Here is a 19443-nt window from a genome sequence, read left to right as displayed (position 1 = left end):
TTTATTGTCAAGTTCTCTCTGGCAGGAAAGTGTATCTATCTGGAGACAACAATGTTTCAGGATATGCTGCCCTTGGTCATTACAGGACAGGATGTTCTGGCTTAGTTTCTAAAAGGCCTATTGACTAGGTCTCACCAACCAACACTGTAGTTTGAGTAAAAACTCATGTTTAGGGAAAGCTACTTAAAAGATGGATTGAGCTGATTTGCATAATCATCTTCCCAAAATTCTCAGTGAAGTGCTAATGGCCTCTGAAGCTCCAATCAACAGTAATGAGGGTAAGAAGAACACTAACACCCCCCCCCCCCCTTCAATTTCAAAATAAGTTTATTTAACCATCAGACTTATTAACTTATTTTGTTACAAAAAGTCCACAAGTCCTTGGATTACCCCTTGCTATCCCCCCCTTCTCCCCGATGACTTATCTCATCTGGACTCCAATTAATTTCCCCTTACATTAAAAGGATCTACTTGGCCCAAAAATTGTCTCTTGGTATCTATCGTTATCGGTAGTTTGTATACGAGCATTCCTCAGGAGAGAAGCACAAAGGCCCAGATTTATCAAAGAATGTCTACGATAGAGCTAGTTTCCCACATTTATTTGGGCGGTGGGTTTGACTAGCTAGCATCTTATCAAGAAGGTGCAGCAGGATGATGAATTTTGCACAGCTCTGCTGTGGAGGGAAAAGCTCTACCACATACACTTTTTCTAGACGCTTGCGAGGGAGAGAAGCAGACACTTTCCCGGGTCCTGAGTTGGGTGTTTTTACTTACTTTTGCAGTGCTGCCAGGAAATTTTTACTTGCATTTTAGACGTGGCAATCAAATTTGATTGCGGCGTCTAAGGGGTAAAAGCCGGGCATCACCATGATCGGGAATGTCTGCATTAGAAACGGGTGCCAGGACCACCCAGCTATGACCCGTGCTCAGCTCCTGAGCATGAGTCATATAAGGAGAGCGGGATGTCGTCGTTGTTAATATGATAAAGGTTACAATTGAATTGCGTAAGGTAGAAGTGATTCTAATGCCTGCTGGTGGATGGTGTGTCTTAGCATCTACAAAGTACCTTTTGCGCACAAAATAGCGACTTTTGACAAAAGTCGTAAATGATAAATATGTGACCACTGCATGGTCAAAAAGAAAAAGGTCTATGGGTTGGCAAAAAGAGTAAAACTGTCTATATCAAAAGATGATTAAAAGTCGCTAAATATGCTGCTTGTGCCTGGACAGCGGGAAAACAGAGATAAAAAAACAGCTCTAAAAGCAAGGATAAAACTCCCCCAAAGTGTATACATAAGTTTCTAAGCTTTTCTGACCAAAGTCAATACAACATATATTTTGTTATGCTCCCCCTCATTCTGACAATGCCTTTAAATTTGAGATGAGTGGCATAAACAAACAAATTAAGTAGACATGAGTACACCTGTGGCATATACCCTGTCTAATCTCTTTGTGGCAATGTTTTCTCCAAAAAAAATCGATTCTTAAAGTTCATATCATATTATAATCTCTATGCGGACATTGGCCCTGATTTTCTAAGAGTGGAGTGTAATTTTTTGTGGGTTTTAATTCCTTATAATTTTTTGGCCACATTATTTACTAAGGCTTCCCTACATTTTGCACTTTTCCCTACATTTAGCTTTTTTTTTTAACAAATGCTTCTGGGAAAACCTTAGTAAATATTTTGGGTTTTTATGAAAATGTCGGGGACATGCCCATTTTATCTGACCACACCCCTTTTACCATCAGCCACTCCCCTTTTTTAAATGGAGAGTTGGTAATTTTTTTTATTTTTTATTTCTGTCTCAATGAGACAGAATTCTGGTGCAATGAGACAAGATCTGGCGCAATGCGCCAGAATCTGGCACACAAACTGACAAAACATGTCGGGTTTACAATAGTAAATCAGGCCCAATGTGTTCATTGTTTGGATGGATACCGAGTCTGCTTCCTGTGCATGTCCATTGATATGAACCTTAAGTTCACCTGGAATGTTTGCATAGGGGAGCTTGAGTTTCATGATGTGCTTTTGAAATTTGAGAATAGTGGACTAGTTTACATGGATTACCACAAGCCAACTGTCACGATGCCGGCTGGCGGGTAGTGGATCCTCTGTGCCAGAGAGGGATTGGCGTGGACCGTGCTAGTGGATCGGTTCTAAGTCACTACTGGTTTTCACCAGAGCCCGCCGCAAAGCGGGATGGTCTTGCTGCGGCGGTAGTGACCAGGTCGTATCCACTAGCAACGGCTCAACCTCTCTGGCTGCTGAAGATAGGCGCGGTACAAGGGAGTAGACAGAAGCAAGGTCGGACGTAGCAGAAGGTCGGGGCAGGCAGCAAGGATCGTAGTCAGGGGCAACGGCAGGAGGTCTGGAACACAGGCTAGGAACATACAAGGAACGCTTTCACTGGCACAATGGCAACAAGATCCGGCAGGGAAGTGCAGGGGAAGTGAGGTGATATAGGGAAGTGCACAGGTGAAGACACTAATTGGAATCACTGCGCCAATCAGCGGCGCAGTGGCCCTTTAAATCGCAAAGACCCGGCGCGCGCGCGCCCTAGGGAGCGGGGCCGCGCGCGCCGGGACAGGACCGAGGGAGAGCGAGTCAGGTACGGGAGCCGGGGTGCGCATCGCGAGCGGGCGCTACCCGCATCGCGAATCGCATCCCGGCTGGAAGCAGAATCGCAGCGCCCCGGGTCAGTGGATCTGACCGGAGCGCTGCAGCGGAGAGAGCGGGGACCCGGAGCGCTCGGCGTAACAGTACCCCCCCCCTTGGGTCTCCCCCTCTTTTTAGGGCCTGAGAACCTGAGGAGCAGACTTTTATCTAGGATGTTGTCCTCAGGTTCCCAGGATCTCTCTTCAGGACCACAACCCTCCCAGTCCACTAGAAAAAAAGTTTTCCCTCTGACCTTTTTAGAGGCTAAGATCTCTTTGACAGAGAAGATGTCCGAGGAGCCGGAAACAAGAGTGGGAGGAACAGATTTGGGAGAAAAACGGTTGAGGATGAGTGGTTTAAGAAGAGAGACGTGAAAGGCATTAGGGATACGAAGAGAAGGAGGAAGAAGAAGTTTGTAAGAGACAGGATTAATTTGACACAAAATTTTGAAAGGACCAAGATAGCGTGGTCCCAACTTGTAGCTAGGGACACGGAAGCGGACATATTTAGCGGAGAGCCATACCTTGTCTCCAGGGGAAAAAACGGGAGGAGCTCTTCTTTTCTTATCCGCGAACCTCTTCATGCGTGATGAAGCCTGTAGGAGAGAATTTTGGGTCTCTCTCCATATAATGGAAAGGTCACGAGAAATTTCATCCACAGCGGGCAGACCAGAGGGCAAGGGGGTAGGGAGGGGGGGAAGAGGGTGACGGCCGTACACCACGAAAAATGGGGATTTGGAGGAAGATTCAGAGACTCTGAAGTTATACGAGAATTCGGCCCATGGAAGGAGATCTGCCCAGTCATCCTGGCGGGAGGAAACAAAATGTCGCAAATAATCACCCAAGACTTGGTTAATTCTTTCTACTTGTCCATTGGACTGGGGATGATATGCAGAAGAAAAATTTAATTTAATCTTGAGTTGTTTACAGAGAGCCCTCCAGAATTTAGACACGAATTGGACGCCTCTATCCGAGACGATCTGCGTAGGCAATCCGTGAAGACGAAAAATGTGTACAAAAAATTGTTTAGCCAACTGAGGCGCTGAAGGAAGACCAGGAAGAGGGATGAAATGTGCCATTTTGGAGAATCGATCAACGACCACCCAAATAACAGTGTTGCCACGGGAAGGGGGTAAATCAGTAATAAAATCCATACCAATCAGAGACCAAGGCTATTCGGGGACAGGCAGGGGATGAAGAAAACCAGCGGGCTTCTGGCGAGGAGTCTTATCCCGGGCACAGATAGTGCAGGCTCGCACAAAGTCCACAACATCCGTCTCCAGAGTCGGCCACCAATAGAAGCGGGAGATGAGTTGCACAGATTTCTTGATGCCCACATGACCAGCGAGATGGGAGGAGTGACCCCATTTGAGGATTCCGAGGCGTTGGCGTGGAGAAACAAAGGTCTTTCCTGGAGGAGTTTGCCTGATGGAGGCTGGAGAAGTGGAGATCAGGCAGTCAGGTGGAATGATGTGTTGCGGAGAGAGTTCAACTTCTGAGGCATCCGAGGAACGAGAGAGAGCATCGGCCCTAATGTTCTTATCGGCAGGACGAAAGTGAATCTCAAAATTAAATCGGGCAAAGAACAGAGACCACCGGGCCTGGCGAGGATTCAGCCGTTGGGCAGACTGGAGGTAGGAGAGGTTCTTGTGGTCGGTGTAAATAATAACTGGAAATCTTGATCCCTCCAGCAGATGCCTCCATTCCTCAAGTGCTAATTTAATGGCTAGAAGCTCTCGATCCCCGATGGAGTAGTTCCTCTCCGCCGGAGAGAAGGTCCTAGAAAAAAAACCACAAGTGACAGCATGCCCGGAAGAATTTTTTTGTAAAAGAACAGCTCCAGCTCCCACTGAGGAGGCATCAACCTCCAATAGGAAGGGTTTGGAAGGGTCAGGTCTGGAGAGCACGGGAGCCGAAGAAAAGGCAGACTTGAGTCGTTTAAAGGCGTCTTCCGCTTGAGGAGGCCACGACTTGGGATCGGCATTTTTTTTGGTTAAAGCCACGATAGGAGCCACAACGGTAGAAAAATGTGGAATAAATTGCCTGTAATAATTGGCGAACCCCAAAAAGCGTTGGATAGCACGGAGTCCGGAGGGGCGTGGCCAATCTAAGACGGCAGAGAGTTTGTCTGGATCCATTTGTAGTCCCTGGCCAGAGACCAAATATCCTAGAAAAGGAAGAGATTGGCATTCAAACAGACATTTCTCAATTTTGGCATAGAGTTGATTGTCACGAAGTCTCTGAAGAACCATACGGACATGCTGGCGGTGTTCTTCTAGATTGGCAGAGAAAATTAGGATATCGTCCAGATATACAACAACACAGGAGTATAGCAGATCACGAAAAATTTCATTGACAAAGTCTTGGAAGACAGCAGGGGCGTTGCACAGGCCGAAGGGCATGACCAGATACTCAAAGTGTCCATCTCTGGTGTTAAACGCCGTTTTCCACTCATCCCCCTCTCTGATGCGGATGAGGTTATAGGCGCCTCTTAAGTCCAATTTAGTAAAGATGTGGGCACCTTGGAGGCGATCAAAGAGTTCAGAGATGAGGGGTAGGGGGTAGCGGTTCTTAACCGTGATTTTATTAAGACCGCGGTAGTCAATGCAAGGACGTAGGGAGCCATCTTTTTTGGACACAAAGAAAAATCCAGCTCCGGCAGGAGAGGAGGATTTACGGATAAAGCCCTTTTTTAAATTTTCCTGGACATACTCAGACATGGCAAGAGTCTCTGGGGCAGAGAGAGGATAAATTCTGCCCCGGGGTGGAGTAGTACCCGGGAGGAGGTCGATAGGGCAATCATAAGGCCTGTGAGGAGGTAGAGTCTCAGCTTGTTTTTTGCAGAAAACATCCGCGAAGTCCATATAGGCCTTAGGGAGACCGGTTACTGAGGGAACCACAGAGTCACGGCAAGGGTTACTGGGAACCGGTCTTAGACAGTCCTTGGAACAAGAGGGCCCCCAACTCTTGATCTCCCCAGTGGACCAATCCAGGGTTGGGGAATGGAGTTGAAGCCAGGGAAGTCCAAGGAGAATTTCCGAGGTGCAATTGGGGAGGACCAAAAGTTCAATCCTCTCGTGATGAGATCCGATGCTCATTAGAAGGGGCTCCGTGCGGAAGCGTATGGTACAGTCCAATCTTTCATTGTTTACACAATTGATGTAAAGGGGTCTGGCGAGACTGGTCACTGGGATGTTGAACCTGTTGACGAGAGAGGCCAAAATAAAATTTCCTGCAGATCCAGAGTCCAAGAAGGCCACGGTAGAGAAGGAGAAGGCAGAGGCAGACATCCGCACAGGCACAGTAAGACGTGGAGAAGCAGAGTAGACATCAAGGACTGTCTCACCTTTGTGCGGAGTCAGCGTACGTCTTTCCAGGCGGGGAGGACGGATAGGACAATCCCTCAGGAAGTGTTCGGTACTAGCACAGTACAGGCAGAGGTTCTCCATGCGGCGTCGTGTCCTCTCTTTAGGTGTCAGGCGAGACCGGTCGACCTGCATAGCCTCCACGGCGGGAGGCACAGGAACAGATTGCAGGGGACCAGAGGAGAGAGGAGCCGAGGAGAAGAAACGCCTCGTGCGAACAGAGTCCATATCTTGGCGGAGCTCCTGACGCCTTTCGGAAAAACGCATGTCAATGCGAGTGGCTAGGTGAATAAGTTCATGTAGATTAGCAGGAATTTCTCGTGCGGCCAGAACATCTTTAATGTTGCTGGATAGGCCTTTTTTAAAGGTCGCGCAGAGGGCCTCATTATTCCAGGACAATTCTGAAGCAAGAGTACGGAATTGTACGGCATACTCGCCAACGGAAGAATTACCCTGGACCAGGTTCAACAGGGCAGTCTCAGCAGAAGAGGCTCGGGCAGGTTCCTCAAAGACACTTCGGATTTCCGAGAAGAAGGAGTGTACAGAGGCAGTGACGGGGTCATTGCGGTCCCAGAGCGGTGTGGCCCATGACAGGGCTTTTCCGGACAGAAGGCTGACTACGAAAGCCACCTTAGACCTTTCAGTGGGAAACAGGTCCGACATCATCTCCAGATGCAGGGAACATTGGGAAAGAAAGCCACGGCAAAACTTAGAGTCCCCATCAAATTTATCCGGCAAGGATAGGCGTAGCCCAGGAGCGGCCACTCGCTGCGGAGGAGGTGCAGGAGCTGGCGGAGGAGATGACTGCTGAAGCTGTGGTAGTAACTGTTGTAGCATAACGGTCAGTTGAGACAGCTGTTGGCCTTGTTGCGCTATCTGTTGTGACTGCTGGGCGACCACCGTGGTGAGGTCAGCGACAACTGGCAGAGGAACTTCAGCGGGATCCATGGCCGGATCTACTGTCACGATGCCGGCTGGCGGGTAGTGGATCCTCTGTGCCAGAGAGGGATTGGCGTGGACCGTGCTAGTGGATCGGTTCTAAGTCACTACTGGTTTTCACCAGAGCCCGCCGCAAAGCGGGATGGTCTTGCTGCGGCGGTAGTGACCAGGTCGTATCCACTAGCAACGGCTCAACCTCTCTGGCTGCTGAAGATAGGCGCGGTACAAGGGAGTAGACAGAAGCAAGGTCGGACGTAGCAGAAGGTCGGGGCAGGCAGCAAGGATCGTAGTCAGGGGCAACGGCAGGAGGTCTGGAACACAGGCTAGGAACATACAAGGAACGCTTTCACTGGCACAATGGCAACAAGATCCGGCAGGGAAGTGCAGGGGAAGTGAGGTGATATAGGGAAGTGCACAGGTGAAGACACTAATTGGAATCACTGCGCCAATCAGCGGCGCAGTGGCCCTTTAAATCGCAAAGACCCGGCGCGCGCGCGCCCTAGGGAGCGGGGCCGCGCGCGCCGGGACAGGACCGAGGGAGAGCGAGTCAGGTACGGGAGCCGGGGTGCGCATCGCGAGCGGGCGCTACCCGCATCGCGAATCGCATCCCGGCTGGAAGCAGAATCGCAGCGCCCCGGGTCAGTGGATCTGACCGGAGCGCTGCAGCGGAGAGAGTGTAGCGAGCGCTCCGGGGAGGAGCGGGGACCCGGAGCGCTCGGCGTAACACCAACAGCTTGAAACTCTTTATTACAAAGTTACCACCTGAAACACATCAAGAAAGCAGTCCCTTATGGCCAGTTCTTTGAAATCAGGCACATCAATAGGCAACATTCAAATTATGCTTTACAGTTGAATGAATTGAAGGAGCATTCATTAAGAAGAGGCTATCCAGCTTCTGTATTGAATAAAGCCATGTTGAATGCATCTATGCAGAGACACTAAAATCCTCTCTAAAGGAAAGGGAAAACTAAACTGAAAAACGGTTCACAGTCTGACAATCATTTCTCTTTTTATTTCAATACAGACCGGTAGCTAATAAGACTAAAAAGCCATGAATGATAATTGGTTTCTTATTTAAAATGACCGACCCCTTGCAGAGTATACAGGCAATAGTGTTGCTCACGAATATTCGCAATTCGAATATTATTCGCGAATATCGCATATTCGCGAATTCGCGAATTTCGCGAATATAGCGCTATATATTCATAATTACGAATATTCGTTTTTTTTTTTTGTTTTTTTTCACAGTACACATCACAGTGATCACCCCTTTCTGCTTCCAGCTTGTGTGGTGTAAAGAAGGCTGTAATACTACTGTGTGAGACTGTCGTGCGAAAATTCGCATATACGAAAATTAGCACATGCTAATTTTCGCATATGCGAATTTTCGCGTATGTTAATTTTGTATATGTTAATATTCACATATGTTAATTTTCGCATACGCGACTTTTCGCATATGCGAAAATAAAACGAGAATATAACGAATATGCGAATATTCGCGAATATATGACGAATATTCGTCCATATATTCGCGAATATTCGCAAATTCGAATATGGCCTATGCCGCTCAACACTAACAGGCAATAGACCACTAGGCATATTTAAAATGTCATCACCAAAAAATAAGGCAACAAGCTATAATAATATATCAAAAAGGTTAAACCAACTTTATTGAATATACATACAAGATACACACGATATAAAAAAAATATATATATAATAGGCATGGCAGACATCACAACAGAAAAAAAAGAGGGGTATACTCCAAGTAGATACTACAGTAAGTTAGAGGTCACAGATAAGACATAAGGCAAAGCATAAGGCAAAGCAATCTAATGCTCATGGAAAGACTATAGCACAATGCAAATAGTAAATGTAAGGCATGGTTGTCCAGATAATGTAAACTAGGGATGAGCGAATTGAATCTGATTAATCCAAATTTGTTACGAATTTCAGGAAAAATTCGCTTTGCAACGAATCAGAATATCGCCGCGATTCGATCGCATGAAACGCTTCATTAAACTCCATTTAGTGTGGTCCAAGCTCCAGGGCATCTAAAATGGCAGATCCACATGTAAGGACATGGGGAAAGAAACTCTGGGAAGGCGGGATGACCCTGAATCACATGAAGCGTGCAGTATATCAGCAGCCAGCCACCCCTATGATGTCACAGCCCTATATAATTGGCAGCCATCTTGTGGCCAGTCATTTTAGTGTTTTATTACAGAGATAGTATTTCATTGCAGGGAGAGATAGAGCAGTGTGTGCATTGCACAGAAAAACAGCTTTACAGCAGCGATTCACCACAAGCTCAAATCACTGCATGAAAGCACTGACAGAGAGAGAGAGAGAAAGTACACTTTTGGGTGTAATACACTGCAACTCCACTGCTGCAGTGTGGTGCACAGCATCTCCAAAGCTTAAAGGGGCCAGTTAGGCAGAGCACTAAAAGTCATTGTCACCTGCTATTAGTGCCTAATAATACTGTACTGGGCTCTACTACACAGCAATTATGTACTGCTGCAGTTGGGTGTACAACAACTGTAAAGCTAACAGGGGCCATTTAGGTTGAGCACAAAAAGCCACAGTCACCTAATTACAGTGCCTAATATGCAGAGCTTATTGTCCTCTCATAAGTGTAACCTGTTCATACATAGTTGGTATACATTTTTTTTCTGAACAACTAATTTTGGCCTAGTTGCTGTGAAAGGCCAGCCAAAGCTACACAATTGTTTCTGTAGCGTTATACAGTTTTAAGCAGAGTGAATTGTCCAGCTCTCTCAAGTGTAAACTGTAGGTACACCTACGTTGCGTAGGTTTTTTTCTCTTCCTGAAAAATTTATTTTGGCCTAGTTACTGTGAAAGGCCAGCCAATGCTACCCACTTGTTTCTGTAGCCTTATGCAGTTTGTAGTGGAGTGCATAATCCTCCTCTCATAAGTTTAAACTGTATGTAAACCTACGTGGTGTCCTTTATATATTTTCCTGTTAAACTAATTTGTGCCTTGTTACTGTTAAAGCCCAGCTAAAGTTACAAACGTGTTTATGTAGTCGGTAGTCTAATACAGTTTTAAGGGTAGTGGAGTTTATTGTCCTCCTCTCATAATTGTAACATATACTCACTCAGCTGGTGTATAAGTATGTCAGGCATAGAAGGACAGAGGAGTTGCAGAGACTTTTAAATTCATCAGGCAGAGGTTGCAACAGACTAGAAGCGAGTCACAGCAGTAATCGCAGCGAGAGGCTTGAGCTCCCGTATCAGCTAGTGGTCGTGTCTCAACCAGCAACCCATCTGCCTTCATCGAATGGTTAACTAGGTCAACCACTTCATGACAAGTGACATCCGACACCCACAGTCATCGGTGGGTTCCTCAGACACAACCCTCAGTTGGCAAGGCCCAGGAGCAGTCCCTATCCTCCCATTACCTCTGTCCTATGCTGTTCCCCCAAAGCAGTATCTTATGCTATGGGTTCAGCTCCACTATTTAGTGAGGACGATCTACTAGAGAAGAGTCAGCAGCTACTGGCAAGCTAAGAAGTGGAGGAGACATCCGCCATTCCTCCACTAGGCGGGCAAGTAGTGATGAGGAGAGTGGCATGGGAGGTGGTGTTGCGAGCATTCAGGCTCCTGAAGCAGACACTGTTGAGGAACCTGAGGAGGACGTCAGTGGTGTGCAGACACAATTCCATGATGATGAAGCCGATCACACTTGGGAGCTAGGTACAGAAGGGGCTTAATCATCATCGGGAGAGGAGGGTTGCAGGTTGCCCGTGAGGCAGCAGCTGAGCCAGTAAGGTGGTAGCATGGTTGGCAGTCAGCATGGTGGCAGAAGTGGAAAGTCTGGAGCCAAAAGTGCCCAGCGTAGACCACCTGCTTTGCGGCAGCCTACCTACCGGGAGGTAGTGGAACTGGGGTTCTTGGAGTCAGTAACAGTAGCAGTCAAGCAGTGCGGACTGTTGGGGGTAAAATCAGCTACTCCGCGGTGTGGCAGTTTTTCATCATGCACCCGGAGGAGCGTAACCTGGCAACATGGAAGGTGAGTTGGCAGAAGTTACAGCGTGGCCAGGGTCCCAATGTTGGCACCAAGGCCCGGAGTCAACATATGCAGCGACACCATAAAGCGGCCTGGGAGAACCGTGGCTCCGATGTAATGGTCCAGCCTGCTGAATCCCTCAGTGGCACGCCACTCCCTGTTTCAGAAAGCCAAGTCTCCACCACCTCAGTCGAAGGAAGCTGTCTGATATAACCATCTTCTGTCAGTCAAGATGCTCCTGCTCCTCCTACTTTGAGTCATTCATCCTGCCAGCAATCCATCAGCGAAGCCATGTCCAAGAGACAGCAGTATGCGCCCACTCATCCAACGGCGCAGGAGCTGAATGTGCTTCTGTCCAAGTTGCGGGTGCTGCAGTCCCTCCCTTTTCTATTGGTGGACTCTGCACCTTTCAGAGAACTGATGGCTTGTGCCGAGCCGAGGTGGAGAGTCCCAAGCTGTTATTTATTTGTGAAAAAGGCAGTACCAGCCCTGCAAAATTTTGAGGAACAGAAGGTGGGCTAGTTCTTGAGCCTGTGGGTGTGTACTAAACTGCACGGCAATACCGACGTGTGGAGCTGTAACTGTGGTCAGGGACAATACATATCCTTAACGGCCCACTGGGTGAATGTGGTTTCTGCACAGCCACAATAGCAACTTGGACCTGTGACAGTGTACGACTCTTAGTCCTCATCATTCACCACTTCTTCAACCTTCACTACACGGTCTCAGTGCCCCTCCAGCATACCATGTGTGCAGGACATGGCGGTGTCACACTGATCTTAATATGGTTTGCCTTGGAAAACGGAGTCACACAGGGAAGGAACTGCTAAAAATCAGTAATCAAGAAATCGAATCATGGCTTACTCCATGAAAACTGGAAATGGGAACCATGGTGACTGACAACGGGGAGAACATCTTGTCTCAGCTAAAACAAGGAAGCATGAGTCATTCTCCCTGCATGGCAATCTGTTTGTCAAGAGGTTCCTGAAGTGTTCCCCCCATCTGCAAGACATCCTAACAATGGGAAGGAAACATTGCATGCACTTCATTCAGCTACTCGTACACTGCAAAGCACACCCTCCTTGAGCTGCAGCGTCAGAACGGCATCCCCCAACATAGTTTGATTTTGGAATTCCATGTTTCCATATGTTGGACCGACTATACGGACAGAGAATAGCCATCACTGAAAAGTGGATAGGGGACTCCTCTGTATAAATTCAATGTCAACCAGTGGCAGCTCATACGTGACACCTGCCGTTTGTTCAGGCCATTTGAGGAAGCCACATTATTAGACAGTTGCCAGGATTAACAACATCATTCTACTGCTTCATTTCCTACAACATGTGTTGGAAACAATGGCTGGTCAGGGCAATGGAGACGTGGTGTCTACATTTAATGGCCACATGAGCCCTGTGGGGGCTGAACTGGAAGAAGAGGGGGACAGTGGAGCACAGTTTAGGCTTCGCAAAATTGGTGGTTTTTCTAGTCATCTGACAGGAGAGGAGGAGCAGGAGCAGTCAGAGGAGCTAGATGGTGATGAGGAAGATGAGACAGAGAACCCAGATATACCGTGGCAGTATGCAGTGGAGATGGAGGCAGGGAGTCCTTCCGAGTCACTTGCACCAATGGCATGATGCTTGCTCACTTGCTTGCGTAGTGACCGCCGAATTGTCACCATTCGGCAGCGGGATGACTTCATGCTCTCCACCTTATTGGACCCTCGCTACCGGCACAAAATGGGGACTTTCTAGAGACATCCTACGTAGTCAGTTGGCCAATGTCTATCTGCGCCATCATCCATCCTCTCGCAGGCCTGACCCTCTGCGCTCACCTTCCACTGCCATGGCTGCTGGGGAGGGGTGGGGTGGCAGGAGCAGTACCAGCTCCATCAGCAGCAGCCTGAGTCTACAGTCGCTGATGAGTAGCTTTCTTCCCCCACATAGGGAGGCCACTCATCTGCAGCAGGTAGACCTGGAGCAGGACCTGAACCAGCAAGTGGTGGCATACCTTGACATGACCTTGCCACCACACTTTGAAGATACGCTGGACCTCTGGGCAGTCAAACTTGATTTTTGGCCGCAACTAGCAGAGTTTGCCCTGGAAAAGCTGTCCTGCCCGGCCAGTAGTGTGCCATCAGAGTGGCTGTTTAGCACGGCAGGGACCTTAGTAATCCCAAGGAGAACTTGTCAGTCCACAAAATATGTGGAGAGACTAACCTTTGTGAAGATGAATCAGGCATGGATCAGCCAGGATTTCCACCTGCCAATGCCTGATGCATCAGAGTAGATTGACCATGGTGCCACTCCAACACTTCACAAATATGGATATTTAAAACATATTTAAGGTGCTACTCCCCAGTTAAAGAAATTCCTCCACATCAGACCACAAGTAAGTATTGAGGATATACATTAGCTAAAATGTAACTTTTCTTAGAATAAAATATATGGACCCCAATTTTTTTTTATATCTAGGAAAAGTGTAAAAAATGTGCCACCTACACCACCAAATATTAATGTGATGCAAAGACCTCTAAAAGGTGAAAGGGAACAACGTATGGTCCATTGTAACAGGTGGGGATAAAAACGTATAAAAACCCCTATAAGGCCCTACTCTCGCACTATTAATTCCCTTCTTGGAAAGTGTTACTCACCCTAAAAGGCCCCACATAGGAACCTCTCCATATTTCCACCTAAAAACACTGAGTTACACTTGCAAAGAAGGGAATTAATAGTGCGAGAGTCTGGCCTCACAGGGAAAGTTTTTACCCCCACCGGTTACAATGGACCACACGTTGTTACCTTCCATCTTTTAGAGGTCTTTGCATCACATCAATACTTGGTGGTATAGGTGGCACATGGTGTTTTTTGCACACCTTTCCTTTCGTTAAATAAAATAAAAAAATTGGGTACATATATTTTTTCCTAAGAATATTATTAAAAGTTACGTTTTACGTAATACATATCCTCAGTACTTACTTGTGCACATTAACACTTTTGCAAAAGAGACTGTTTTTTTCTGCCTACCTGCCACAGCGGCTATTCTGATTCTGCCACCTGCCTGATGCCACACATCTGATGCCAAGTTCTTCTGCTTTCCCCCACATTCATCACCAGGTACTATTGCCACCCACCATCCCACTCTGTCACTGGGTCACTTTCTGGACTCCTGATGCTGCTGATGCCACCTCCAGGCTGTCTCATTCTGCCACCAAATGTTTTTCTCATGCTGATGCCAGCTCCAGGCTGTCTGCATGTCATACTGAATAACACAGCACACTCCCTATGAGTGTTAAGACAAGGCAAAGTGTTCTATACCCCTATTGAGGCTCTCTGTAGCCCAGAAATAGCCTTTTTTATAGCATTTTGCGCAAACAAATTTGGACCAAACCAAATTTTTTCTGAAAATTCGGCAAATCGACAAAGTGAATTTTTCAAAAATTCACTCATCTCTAATATAGACATAAAGGTATAAGGGAAAATAGACTGTGCACCCTGTGGGGAGATACCTCACCTCAAGACCCCTAGGGCCTACTAAACTTTCTTGGATTGTGCCTCTTGTCTGAATTCTAATTCCATCAATTTCAAGCCCAATCTATGGAGGGTATTAATTATCTCAATTACTCATAGTCCAACAAAAATGTGATCCAAAAAGAACCCTAATTTCCCATATTTACAAAATAACAAACTTTACTGAAAAAAACCCACAAAAAACAATAAAAACATAGGCCCTTACTTACTAAGAGTGGAGTGTAGGTTTCTTTGTGGGTTTTAATTCCCTACAATTTATTTTCTGCGGTATTTACTAAGGTTTCCCTAATTTTCCACTTTCCCTATACTTTGCTTTTTACACATGCTCAGATCTGTCAGGTTTTCCTCAGCTCAAATCCACCACATTTTATGTGGAAACCTTTGTAAATATGTTGTTTTTTTGTGTGAAAATGTCGGGAACACGCCCCTTTTCTGAGACCACACCCCTTTCCCCGATGACCACGCCCCTTTTTCGGGTTTTCTTAGCAAAATGGAGAGTTACTCCGTGTTTTTTTCAATTCTGGCACAAATTCTGGTGCAAAATCTGGCGCAGACAGAATTTCCAGACCAATGCGACAGAATCTGGCTCACAACCCAACAAAACATGTCGGGTTTGCAATAGTACATGAGGGCCATAGTGTTAATAACTGCTGATATAAAGTGCAATATATATATGAGATCTCAAAACGTTCAGATATACAATCTGTCTCCATGCATACCGGAGTACGCACTTATTTATAATTTTTACATCTCAGCTCCCTCAACATGTTTAGCTACAGCAATAGTTTTGTCAAGAGGAAGCAGGGCCTAAGCACCCCGTAGGGGATAAGTGGTTTCTGAATTCTTGCACCTCAGCACCCCATGGGAGAGATCTGGTTTCTACCAGTGCCAATGCTGTTCCATTACCATGGACTATTGAGGCTTAGCCTGAATTGTTTGTGACTGTGCCGACTGCTATTGCTTCTCCTGAATAAATAATATATACATATGATCAAATGTTTAAAATTCTATTTTCATTATAACATTAAAATATAGTAAAGATTAACACAAATTGTTTTTCTCATATTTTCATGCTTTTGTTGAATAAATTCTGAATCCGAAATCTGGTATCCTATTGATGATAATTACCTCAGGCAATCTGTCACTTCAGATTGTTTTGTTAACAATGAATTTAAGAGTATTAAATCTCAAAGTTATACTGTTGCAACATAATATGCTTAAGAATGCACAATAGAGGTTCAGACCATGGAATTAATTGGATTTATATTTCTAGCATACATACAATTACCTAGAGGTATATTCAAAGCAGCTCAAGCATAAAACGATGGGCTTGAAACTCAGTTTCCAGTGAATTTAGTGTAATTTTGGAAGGAGTTATGTAGTTCAATAAGGTCATAAATATACTTTAAAGAAAGTTCATAATTTGCCATATACATGTTGAAACAGCTAATTGTTGTTTATGTTGATGTAATAACCACATTAAACATTATAAATTGTTCAAAGGACAAGTTTAAAACTTTAAACCAAAATGTTCATTAGCATTCAGAATTGGCTCCAAATTCAATTTTAATGACTATTAAGGTCATTACTGTTTCTTGCAACTAGAAAAGTACATTATACATTACCAAACACTAGAACAATTTTCTAATATTTTATTTAATGCTTTACAGTGTAAGGTGGGATATTATAAGTCTCAATTAAAAATAAACTATATAATATAATGATGTTCCAGAGAATATATTTATATTTATAAATTATATATTTTCATTATATATTCATATATATTTATGTATGGAGTTCAACAGAAAAGAAAATTCTGCATGCCTTAGAGATACACTAAGATATGGTAGAAGCCCAACCAGGGACGTCGCTAGCTCTGCAAAAGACCGGGGGCTAGAGCCCATAGCCCAAGCCACGCCTCCTAACCACACCCCTGGCATGCCCCTAACCACATCCCAGTCACGCCCCTAACCACACCCTAATTCACACTCAATCGCGTACAGTATCCCAGTATACAAGGAGAAATATTATCACTATACATATCACCGCCATAGTGTAATATTACATATAACACCAGAACAAAAAACAAAAATGGTCAGTATCTCCAAACAAATGAAACATGTACACACTGCTTGTTTTGTGTGTTACCAGTAGGAACGCATTATTTATTTTTTTTTACTAAAAACTTTTGTTAACTTTACCCAAAATATATGTTCTTGGAAGTGTTCATTTTCTCTCATAATCCTGCTAAAATTTCAGTATACGGCTGCATGTTACCATCGTCATGTTATGAGCCATGTTCCTAAGCGGTGAGTGTCTCTGAATTTGTGGGATAGTGAAGAAGTTAAACAAAGGAGCATAGCGTTCCATAGTAAAGACATTATTGAACAGAATAAAAAAAAGCATAACATATGGTTTCAGATATTTGCACAAGCAGATATTGTGTTGAAACAATGAACCAATGTTAGCATGGAAGACCAGTGAGAAGCTGGAATGACAGCAATAAGTACGTAGAAAACATTGCATCGGTGGATGCTTAGACTATAAGAATGGAGTATAGTGATTCATTTTGTACACCAAGAGAAGTTCTACTTTACATACCTAGCCTAGGGCATTGGACATCGTGTCTACACAATCCATCAGTAGGCACTTGCAAGACATTTTGCTAAAAACCATATGTCCAGCTACAGGTGCTCTATTGATTTCACAGTACAACAAAGCTATCATGGTGAAGAGCAAAATGGCAATGGAGGAATTTTATTTTTATGTATTTTTTACCAAAGAACACCATTAGTTCCCCTTGGAATAGGAGTGGTGTAATGCTCCCTTGTAAAGGCTTTTCTTGGCATTGTCTAGAAGATCCTAAAATCATTGCATTCAAGACAAAAGAGAGTCTCCTAGGACTGTATCCAACTTTTTCAGCCCACCGGAGCACCTGAAAGCTGAACTAATTTATGCAGACTAAAGTCAGCAACCACCGAGCCGAGAAGTTTGTGACAAATCAAATCACTGTAACTTCGCTCATCTCTAATGCTATCACAGGGGGGTTGATAAATTTGGCATACATAAGCAAAACATTTTTTTTTAGCATACATAAGCAAAGACCAAGAAATGACTTCAGAACACCACTTTGTAACACCACCTCTTCTTCTCTGTGACTTTTCAGCTCTAAAGCCACATTTGTAACAAAAATTTGCTAAATATATGTATTTATTTTATATTTTTTACTACTTTTTTCCCCTAAATCTACTAACCATTTTTTCCCCCTCATTTCAGTTCCGTGTATGCAAAGGACTACTTCGGACTACGGTGACCCACATTTTTTTTTGTTCAATATAAAAAAAAATGGTTAACGACGGCTTGTGGAGGAGTGTTTTTAAAAAAAAAAAATTTTAAATGTGTTTTTTTTTTTTTGTTTTCTCAACAGGATTAGTAGTGTAAGCCATCTAATAGACGGAATTCATTACTAAACCGGGCTTAGCGTTAGCCACAAAAACAGCTGGCACTAACCCATACCCCAGTACCCAATGAGCTCCTGGGCCTAGGTGATAGCAGGTTGGCATTATTTAGGCTGGGGAGGGCCAGTAACAATGATCCTAGCCCACCCTGATAATGTCAGGCTGTTGCTGCTTGGTTGGTATCGTGCTGAGAATGCAAATATGGGGAACCACACACATTTTTTGCATAAATAATTAAATAATAATAAAAAAATTCATAGGTTTCCCTGTATTTTCATTCTCAGCACAATACCAATCAAGCAGCAAAAGCCTGAGGGTTATAAGGTTGGGATAGGACCATTGTTACTGGCTCTCCCCAGTGGTGGGCGGGCGGTGAGGAGCGGAACTGGCCGGCCAGGAACCTTGAATATAATACTACAGCATTGTCATTTCATATTCCCCAATCCTCGGCCAATCACAGCTTCAGGAGAGAAAAATGAAACTACAGTGTCGTAGTTTCATATTCATGGTAGCCGTCCGGGGAGCAGACCTGTGCACGCCACACAACTACAACTCCCAGAATGTCCTTACTAGAGTTGAGCTAGAATATTCAAAATGTTAGGATTTTTTTATATATGCAAATATATGCGAATATGCAAATATTTGTGAATATGCATATATGTGCGAATATTCAAGTTCACGAATATCGGCACTTCCAGTCAGAGGACACTGATCCGACCCTTTTTTTAGGTGAAATATATAATTGCACATGCACACTATGCGAATTTCATTACGAAGTTTTGCATGGAAAAAAAAGAATGAACTTAGCGAATTGCATATTTTGTCCACATATTCACAAAATATTGCAAATTCAAATATGACCCTTGCCGCTCATCACTAGTCCTTACTGTAAGGGCATGCTGGAATTTTTAGTCATGTGGCGCAGGTGACAAGCTCTCCGCTCGCTGGGTACCATGAGTATGAAACTACAGAACTGTAGTTTCATTTTTCCCTCCTGAAGCTGTGATTGGCCGAGACCCCTCAGCCAATCACATATTCATGGTTTCCGGCCAGCTCCACTCCCCACCGCCCCCAGGCATCCATCACCCGTTGTTCCCCGCATACACCCACCACCCGCAGTATGCCACCACGTCACCCCCCCATATACCACCCACGGATCGGATATACCACCCGCTGCCCGGACGCATCTACCCCCGCCAGCTGGCTACTGCAAGCACTGTAATGGCATTCTGGGAGTTGTAGTCTTGCAACAGCGGATGGTATATGCGGGTAGCCAGTGATAGATGTGGGCTGCGGGTGATAGATGCGGGCGGGACTTTGCGCTACTTTTTCTAAGCCTTTCTAAACTTTTTTTGCTGTAGATTTGCGACTTTTTAGGCTGTCTGTGCCTTTTTTGTGACTTTTTATCAAAAGTCTCAGTTAGTAGATCCCTGCCTACAGCTAAGTGAAAAACAGATCTCATGTAA

This window comes from Hyla sarda, chromosome 2 (assembly GCF_029499605.1).
Source record: "Hyla sarda isolate aHylSar1 chromosome 2, aHylSar1.hap1, whole genome shotgun sequence".
Lineage (NCBI taxonomy): Eukaryota > Metazoa > Chordata > Amphibia > Anura > Hylidae > Hyla > Hyla sarda.
The sequence above is the reverse complement of the archived record's forward strand: the minus strand, read 5'-3'. Positions refer to the sequence as shown.